General features: G+C 41.2%; 1 pseudogene across 1 annotated transcript; it reads right to left on the bottom strand.

Annotated features, from left to right (window-relative positions):
* Window positions 1-6,285: 6,285 nt before the first annotated feature.
* On the bottom strand, window positions 6,286-9,526 carry LOC143649585 (insulin receptor pseudogene; annotated as a pseudogene). The gene is made up of 2 exons (XR_013159126.1): window positions 9,397-9,526; window positions 6,286-7,637 (listed from the first exon to the last, which is right to left on the bottom strand). The product of XR_013159126.1 is annotated as an insulin receptor pseudogene (transcript).
* Window positions 9,527-10,177: the final 651 nt, after the last annotated feature.

Below are 10,177 nucleotides of genomic sequence, written 5' to 3'. Positions count from 1 at the left end.
GAAGGGGAAGGGGTGGGTGAGGAGGGGAAGGGGTGGGGTGGGGAGGGGAGGGGGAAGGGGTGGGCTGAGGAGGGGGGAAGGGTAGAGAATGGGGAAGGGAAGGAAAAGGACAGGAAGGATGGCCCGGAACTGGTACTTGGGATGGGAGATTGAAGGTGAGGAAGTGGAGGAATCAGGGGAAAAGGGTTCTGAGTGGGAAAATGGGCAGAGAGTGTGGAAAGCGGGCTTAAAATCAGGTCAGCAGGTGAAATGGCAGGATACAGAAGCAGGTACGGCGAGATGCTCAGGAGCGCTAGGAGCAGGTAGAGGTGGCTCTGACCTCCTCTCCGCCTTCTCCCGTTTGGCCGCTGCCTTAGCAACCCGGCGTCTTATATCTCCCCCCTCGCCCAATCAGGAGCTTCCTTCCTGGCGCGTGACAGCAGAACCCCGCCCCCGTGTTGTGAGAATGCCCCTCCCCCACCTCCACCTCCCCCATGCCATCCCAACGACAGTTCCTCTCCAGAATCAGTATGTCCCTCTGATTTCTTGTCCCTTTTTGAATACTTGATATTTTAAAAAGCTCATCAAATCCATGAGAGCAACGTTGCCAGTCCTACATCAATCCCTTGATGCTGAGTCTCAGCTCATTCTAGGATTTCTGTCCCATGTTGCCAGGAAGGTCCACACCCCTGGGAGTCATGTCCCACGTAGACAGGGGGAGTGTTAACCAATTATATTTTGTAAGATATATCTTCAGTATATAACCAAATTTAAAGGTCCACAAAATGTGTAATATCTGAAATAAATGATTATCACACTCTACAAATGGACATAAACAAGAAGGATGGAAATCTAAACATTGTAAACACGTAGATTTTATTCAAAATAATTGACAAGTTTAAAGAAATCTCAGTATGAATTTGCATTTTTATTACTACTTCTGATGCTCCGGCACTCAATTCTAATAACAATGCAATCCCGCTGAAGGAAAAATAAAATGTCTCTATCCCAACAGAAAAAGGAAAAAGCCAAGGTACAAGACAGCCTCCTCCATCCAAATCTCCTCAAATGCGTCCAAGTGTTAGAACTTAAATAAACGTGAAATTCCAGCTCTAATGGAGCCTGGATCCAATCAACCCACTGCAGCATCTTTCCCCTTTAACAGGTTTGTTTATTCCATTTCCACCACGCGTATCATAAATAGGTCTCACACCACGCGTGACATCTTATTCCCCACCACCCAATGTCTACACAACACTGGGAAGTCACACTGGGTGGGGGAGCCTGAGGGGGTCAAATCCAGGGCAGAGCCAGGGTGACACTGTGCAGATGCCGTCCAGGGAGGACACTGAGCTGAGTCCCTTCTCAGGTAAGCTGCTCACTGCTTTGAAGTGGAAGCTTAAAAACTGAAGATGGGAAGGATCAGGATTTCATAAATTCAGAGGGCACACAATTTCCCTGAACTTGAAAGGAATTTGTATTAAGTTCTGCAGAACTTCACAGAGTACAGTGCATTTTTAGATGCCTAGACTAAGGGTCCTTTGCTGTAAATTAATTGCAGAATTTGTATGTTAAAACCCACACCCACATCCACACCCTCTAATAACTGACTTTTATTATTGCTTTGCTACAAAATTTCATTCTGCACTACTCGATTTCTCATATCACAGCAGTGAATTTTAAACTCACTCATGTTGAAAGACATGAAGGTGTGTTATTTAGTAAATCATTTGTTTAAAAATGACCCTAGAATCTCTTTTATTGCTCAGATGCGGTCTCACTCTCTCTAAGCCCAACTCTGCAAGTGAAATTATTGCCTTTCCCCCTACATGGGACATGACATCCAGGGGTGAAGGTCTCCCTGGTGGCATTGAAGCTGACTCCATCATGGAATCAACAATGCCATCCTGATCAAATTGGGGAAAAGAAATATAACAAATAAGGTATCAGTGGCTAAGAGAGTTCAAATAGAGTCGAGAAGCTACTCTGGAGGTTGCCCTTATGCAAGCTTCAGGTAGACATTGCTACCTGTCATGACCTGCCAACCCCCAACCAGGACCATTCCAGCCCATCCTAAAGAACACCTAGGGCAATATATAAGATTCTACAAAGGTTCCATGCAGTAGGGTAACTTTCCAGAAACCTACAACTTCCACATAGGTTCCTGGACCAGATAAATCCTGAAACCTAGAGGGCCCAGCCTCTCCAGAACATCAGCTAGTTCCATCTACCTACCCCATATTATTGACAGCCCCTTCCAACATGAAAAAATTAGAATGGACATAGCCCAAATACCCCTAAAGACTGGGAGAAAGATCAAAGATGATGGTGGATTTATACAGAGAAGGTAGGGTTTAACAAACGAGTATGATTGCTGAGTCATTATATTGATATGTCTTTCAGTCTCCAATATCTTAGGGCAGCTAGAAGTAAAACCTAAAATTGTGGAATTGTAACCCATACCAAACTCTAAACTCTGTTCTATAACTAATTGTTGCGCTGTGCTTTGAACTTAATTGCTTTTTTGTATATATGTTATTTTTCACAAAAAAGAAAAAAAGTTGTTTGTGATTAAAAAAAAAAATACTTGTTCCTTCTAGCCTCCAATGTTATGAAGCAGCTAGAAGGAAAAATCTGAGATGATGGTATGGTAACCTGTAACAAACTTTAGGATCTGTTCTGTAACTACCTGTTGAAGAGTGCTTTGAAAACTACTGTTTTTTTCTTTCTTTGCTTTGTATATATGTTATATTACACAATTAAAAGTTAGAAAAAAATGACCCTAGATTTTAGTTTTTCCATGTGTGTGGACATTTTATATTCCCCAGTCAGAAATAAGCTATGAAGTTATGATAGGTTTAATATCTACATATTTTATTGAATAGATTAATAAACACTGGAAGTTTCTAGTGCCATAATCTGACACAAATATAACTAAGAAAAGAGAGAGATTGGTTTAATTTCGGCTGTAACCATGTGAAAGGAATGCATGGCTCCGGACATGATTTTAGCAGAATGCTAACTTTTGGGAGGTACCAGCAGCAAAATTGCATTCCACATCCTTGAACTGAAAAAGGATTAGTCAGCGTACTTTCAAAAGTTATAACTAGTTAGGAATCCATTTTAGATCCTGTTATTACACTAAAATATTCAAATTAAGTGCTTTGGCATTAAATATGAACTATATCACAAAAAGAAAAACTAGGTAAAACTATGAGTACAGATGGACCTAAACTATTAACTATGGCAATGAAGAAAATAATATGGAAAATAAATTAGCATTTCAATAAAGGAAAAAATACTCTAAGAGATTTTTATAAAAGGGAGGATTATATGGGCCACATAAAAAATCAAAGGCCAGGTCAAAACAGTATGGTACTGGCATAAAGATAGATATATCGACCAATGGAATCGAACAGAGTGCTCAGATATAGACCCTCTCATCTATGGACATTTGATCTTTGATAAGGCAGTCAAGCCAACTCACCTGGGACAGAACAGTCTCTTCAATAAATGGTGCCTAGAGAACTGGATATCCATATGCAAAAGAATGAAAGAGGACCTGTATCTTACACCCTATACAAAAGTTAACTCAAAATAGATCAAAGATCTAAACATTAGGTCTAAGACCATAAAACAGTTAGAGGAAAATGTAGGGAGATATCTTATGAATCTTACAATTGGAGGCGGTTTTATGGACCTTAAACCTAAAGCAAGAGCACTGAAGAAAGAAAGAAATAAATGGGAGCTCCTCAAAATTAAACACTTTTGTGCATCAAAGAACTTCATCAAGAAAGTAGAAAGACAGCCTACACAATGGGAGACAATATTTGGAAATGACATATCAGATAAAGGTCTAGTATCCAGAATTTATAAAGAGATTGTTCAACTCAACAACAAAAAGACAGCCAATCCAATTACAAAATGGGAAAAAGACTTGAACAGACACCTCTCAGAAGAGGAAATACAAATGGCCAAAAGGCACATGAAGAGATGTTCAATGTCCCTGGTCATTAGAGAAATGCAAATCAAAACCACAATGAGATATCATCTCACACCCACCAGAATGGCCATTATCAACAAAACAGAAAATGACAAGTGCTGGAGAGGATGTGGAGAAAGAGGCACACTTATCCACTGTTGGTGGGAATGTCAAATGGTGCAACCACTGTGGAAGGCAGTTTGGCGGTTCCTCAAAAAGCTGAATATAGAATTGCCATATGACCCAGCAATACTATTTTTAGGTATCTACTCAGAGGACTTAAGGGCAAAGACACAAACGGACATTTGCACACCAATGTTTATAGCAGCATTATTCACAATTTCAAAGAGATGGAAACAGCCAAAATGTCCATCAACAGACGAGTGGCTAAACAAACTGTGGTATATACATACGATGGAATATTATGCAGCTTTAAGACAGAATAAACTTATGAAGCATGTAATAACATGGATGGACCTAGAGAACATTATGCTGAGTGAGACTAGCCAAAAACTAAAGGACAAATATTGTATGGTCCCACTGATGTGAACCGACATTAGAGAATAAACTTGGAATATGTCATTGGTAACAGAGACCATCAGGAGATAGAAATAGGGTAAGACAATGGGTAATTGGAGCTGAAGGGATACAGACTGTGCAACAAGATTGGATACAAAAACTCAGAAATGGACAGCACGATACTACCTAATTGTAATGTAATCATGTTAAAACACTGAATGAAGCTGCATCTGAGGTATAGGTTTTTTTCATTTATTTATTTTTTTTTTCTCTCTATTATCGTTTTATTTCTTTTTCTGTTGTCTTTCTATTTCTTTTTCTAAATCGATGCAAATGTACTAAGAAATGATGAATATGCATCTATGTGATGATATTAAGAATTACTGATTGTATATGTAGAATGGAATGATTTCTAAATGTTGTTAGTTAATTTTTTTAATTAATAAAAAAAATCCCATTTCATAAAGGTAGAATTATCCCTATTCAATACTGTATTTTTGAAATTGTAATCAGCTCATCTCCCTGGATGATGTGATTTAGTCAAGAGTGGTTGTTAAACTGGATTAGCTGACAACATGTCTCCACCCATTTGGGTGGGTCTTGATTGGTTTATTGGAGTCCTATAAAAGAGGAAACATTTTGGAGAATGGGAGATTCAGAGAGAGCAGAGCAGAACAACATAGCCACGAGCAGAGTCCACCAGCCAGTGACCTCTGGAGATGAAAAAGGAAAATGCCTCCCAGGGAGCTTCATGAAATAGGAAACCAGGAGAAGAAGCTAGCAGGTGACACTGTGTTCACCATGTGCCTTCTCACTTGAGAGAGAAACCCTGAACTTCATCGGCCTTCTTGAACCAAGGTATCTTTCCCTGGATGCCTTTGATTGGACATTTCTATAGACTTGTTTTAATTGGGACATTTTCTCGGCCTTAGAATTGTAAACTAGCAACTTATTAAATTCCTCTTTTTAAAAGCCAAAAAAAAAAAAATCAAAGGCCAAAATCTGTAATATGTAACTGCCTCTTACAAATTAATCAGAAGGTAAATATTCAACTAAAAAATGAAACTTGACACAAGGAAACAGCTCAATGAAGAATTTGAAAAAAAACTGTATATACTAAAGAACGCATTAGTGATAAAAGCGCAAGTTAAGGCCACAGCGTGGTCTGTCTCTTTAACTTATTGAATTTCAGAGAAGATAAAGGAATGATTACAAGTACATTACAAGTAACGTCAAAAGACACTCTAGACACTCTCCTCTGTGGTTTATGGTTATGGTAGATCTTTGATGGAGGGCAGGTAAACTTTTCTAAATGTAAAACGTACTCACAGGTAGATTTGTGCGTTTCTTACATAGCTGTTCATTTCAATGTTGATTTAGATTAGCAAAAATATCGGAAGCCTACATTCAAAATAAGAGGAAAATTGTTATATAAGTTTTACTGAGATGGAATGCTATTAAATAATATTCAAAAGAGGGGTCTTTTAAAAAGTGTTTTAACACATGAGGGCATTTAAATACATATTTACATTTTTTCAATTTAATTGTTTAGGTAAATTTAGAGGTATCATACAGCCGGATTCCAATTGTATAGGTTATACATGTTTAAAGTAATATACAGTATATACTATATCTATATGTAAATATGCCTTATTTATTAATCAAAACATACTGAAAATAAGAAACCAAATATTTATCATTTATATTAAACTTAATGATGTGATTATAAATTTATTTCTTTTTGTTTCATATATCTTAAATTACCTATATTGTTTCATATATCATAAAATACATTGCATGTAAAAGATAAATCTTTAAATGCATTTCAGTCTAATTTTAACCACAAACTGTCACATAATATCACTAGCATGGATTTATCTTTTCTTTGTATAAGGAAAATCTGAACCCATAATATATTCTTAACTGGCAACTTTAAAAAGTAAAGCATTTTATAATTGAAATACTTGTAAAAATTTGAAAACAAGATGTCCTGAGTTAAATAACACAGATCTGCAAAGCTGAATGTGCTCATTTGGAGCTCAGTTTTTCTGCTTGAAATGCAAAAACAACTTCCTAAAACATTATTGTTTGATGGCTTGTGATAAGATGACCCATCAATCTCAATTGGAAACCTCCCCCCCTGTTTTTCCCTTGGTGTAAGGGTTTTAAAAATTCTGGCATAGATGCAACTGCCAGCCTTACACCGACAAATTCATTCCAAATGTCCCCTGAGAGGCATAAACCCTATACAAGAAACCATCTTCCCCTTGTCGCTTTCGAGTGCTTCAGAAATAGGCGTGGGAACGCGCACGTCGCCCTGTCCGCTCGCCACGAGAGAATGAATGGGCTGGACCAGCCACCGGCTGCGAGCGCCGTTCGACCACTGTGACCAGTTCCCTGGCGCTGACACCGGCTGGTAGCAGCATCCCGGCTCTATCCAGCACAGGGCGCTGCTTTTCACCCTTGTCTTTCTGGTATCACAGGAATGCCTTTCCGTGGGTGTGTCCGTAGGTCCCATACTCCTGCCTCCCAGCCCCAAGTTCAAGGCCGAGACCTGTAGGATGAGGCCCAGGAAACCGCCGCAAACCCTCCATCCCCAGCCCACCTTTCTGGCAATGGCTGTGCGTCCAACAGCGCTCAACGAACTGCCCGTTGATCATGGCGGCCCGGCAGCTGGTCTCTCCCCTCACGGAACCCGGGCAGATGTCGCCGCATTCCTCGTTGTCGTCTTTGTTCAGCACGATGTAATTATCCTCCACGGAATCCAGGATCCGCGACCAGTCGATGGTGGCCAGGTAGCAGAGCTCGTTGTTCTTCTCGATGCAGACAGAGCCCCGCGTGATGTTCATCAGATTATAGAGCCCGAGCTCCTTGAGATAGACCATCTCGAAGATGACCAGCGCGTAGTTAGAGAAGAGGCGTGAGCCCCGGATGACGGTGAGGTTGGGGAACAGGTCCTTCAGGCTCTCGAGCCCATAGACCCGAAACAGCAGCAGGTAATCGGTGATCATGATGAGTTTGGGGAAACTGAGGTCTTGGAAATCCTCAGGTCTCGTTTTGAACATCAGCAGGTTCTGCAGATGTCCCTCGATGACCGAGCAGTTCTCCAGCTCGTGGAGCCGAGTGAGATTGTTGCGAATGTCCATGCCTGGTCAGACTAGAAGGTGAAAAGAAGGGGGGAGGTAAGACGGGTGAGCCAACGTGCCATTTCTGGATTATACAAATCAGCAACAGGGACCCCACGCCCAGAAGGAACACACGTGGCTTAATGCTTTGCATTCAACATGGTGACCGTCTCATGGGTCAACTTAAGGAGGCCACAGCACCCCGTGTATTCAACCAAACACCAATCCAGGTGTTGTTGTGAAGGTATTTTGCAGATGTGGCTAACATCTACCAGGAGCTGACCTTAAGAAGACCATCCTTGAAAATGGGGATGGGTCTCATCCAATCAGCTGGTGGCCTTATGAGCAAGGACTGTGGATTGCCAGAAATGAAGAATTTCTGCCCATGATGGCTCCATCAGCTCTGGCTCGAACTTCCAGCCTGCCTGACGGATTTCAGACTCCAACTGTATCATCAACTCCCACCTGGGTTTCCTAGGGATTTCAGATTTGCCAGTCCTCACATTCCTGTGAGCCAATTCCTTCAAATACCTCTCTTTATATATATCTATATAGAGATTGATGGACATGGATATTTTGTACTATTGGTTCTGTTTCTCTGGAGAAGCTGAATGGTACAGATTTTGATGCCAACAGCAAGGGTGCTATTATAACAAATGCCTAAAAGCCCACAGGCAAGTATCTTTAAAATTAGGGGAATAGCCAACTGAAACCAATCCTGCCAACCTAGGGCATTATATGACTCCACAAAGGTTCCATGCACTAGGGTAACTTTCCAGAAACCTACAACCTCCAGATGGGTCCCTGGACCAGATAAGTCCTGCAATGCAGAGGGCCCAGCCTCCCCAGAATCTCAGGTAGCTCCATCCCCCTATCCCATATTATCGACAGCCCCTTCCAACATGAAAAAGTTAGAATAGCCATAGCCCAACTACCCTAAAGAGTGGGACAGAAAGATCAAAGACGATGGTGGAGTTGGACAGAGAAGATAGGATTTAGCAAATGAGTATAACTGCTGAATCATTATATTGACATTTCTTTTAGTCTCCAGTATCTTAGAGCAGCTAGAAATAAAAAACTAAAATTGTGGAATTGTAACACATACCAAACTCTGAAATCTGTTTTATACCTGATTGTTGCAACATGCTTTGACATTTATTGCTTTTTAGTATATATGTCATTTTTCACAAAAAAGAAAAATACACATTTCTTCAGTCTCCAATGTTCTGGAGCAGCTAGAAGGAAAAATCTGAAATAGTGGAATGAGAACCCATAATAAACTTTGAAATCTCTTCTTATCTACTTATTGTCGTGTTCTTTGAAAATCATTGCTTCTTTTTTCTTTTCTTTGTATTAACAATAAAAAGTGTTTAAAAAGGGTGGTGCCACTGTGGCTTAGTGGCAGAGTTCTCACCTGCCATGCTGGAGACCTGGGCTCAGTTTCCAGAACCTGCCCGTGCCAAAAAAAAAAAAAAAAAAAAGCATTTTAAAAAAATTAAAGGAATGGGTAGAAACTGGAAGAATTTGGAGGCACCTGATAGAAAAAGCTGAAAGTGCCCAAAAGAGAATGCTGGCACTAAAGGTAATTCTTCTGTGATGCCCTAGAAGGAAACTAATTCCACTGTTTGGAATCCTTAAATATTTTTGAACAAGGGGCCCCACGATTTCATTTTGCATGGGAGCCCACAAATTCTGCAGCCTATCCTGATGAGTGGCATTCAGTGCAAAGTTCCCGTCTTTTGCCTAAGCAATTACTTCCAAACGACAAAGAAAATATTCCTCTGGCAGTACCTGCTTGGAGCCTTAAAATAATCATGTGTCATCCGATGCAATTGAGACAATGGGATTTCAGAGCGGTTGAGTAACACAGCAGGTGCAGGAGGAGAAAGGGGAGATGTCCTGGATACGTCAATGGGAACAATCTTCAGGAAATGATCTGGGGGGCATAAAGGTGCCAGCATCAGAAATGGAGCAAGGAGAGCTTAATTTATTTGTTTTGTCAATTTTCCCCACAGCGTAATCACCTTTCACCTGGCTGTGGCATGGGCTTCCCAGCCAGCACAAACACCCCCCACGCCCCATTCTCCTGCAGGTGGGCACTGTGCAGCTCCAACACCCTCTGGGCTCCCTGCACCCTGCACTGCCCACCCACGGCCCACAGGCTTCTGCCCCGCCCCCTCAGCCCTACATGGACACCACAGCTGAACAAGCCTGCCCCCCACCCTCGTACAACACTAAGGCTCCATGTCATCCTCTGAAACCTGAACTATGTTCGAGGAGGGGAAAGAAAACAAGCTAACATGACAGGCACTTAAGTGGTCCCGAAACACAGTTAATGTCACCTATTCTGGTGTTTATTCCCCAAAACACATCACACTCATCTCGGGGAGCTGTGCCTTCATTTGCCTGGACCGACCAGGAGACAGCAAATGTTCTCTGTAAAAGCCCAGGCACTACATATTTTCAGCTTTGCAGGCCATACAGTCTCTTGTCATGCAATTTGTAAATGAATGGGTCTGGCTGTGTTCCAATAAAACTTTATTGACAAAACAAGCAGTGGGCCAGATTTTTA

This window comes from Tamandua tetradactyla, chromosome 11 (assembly GCF_023851605.1).
Source record: "Tamandua tetradactyla isolate mTamTet1 chromosome 11, mTamTet1.pri, whole genome shotgun sequence".
Classification (NCBI taxonomy): Eukaryota; Metazoa; Chordata; class Mammalia; order Pilosa; family Myrmecophagidae; genus Tamandua; species Tamandua tetradactyla.
This window is presented reverse-complemented; position numbering and strand designations above follow the sequence as displayed.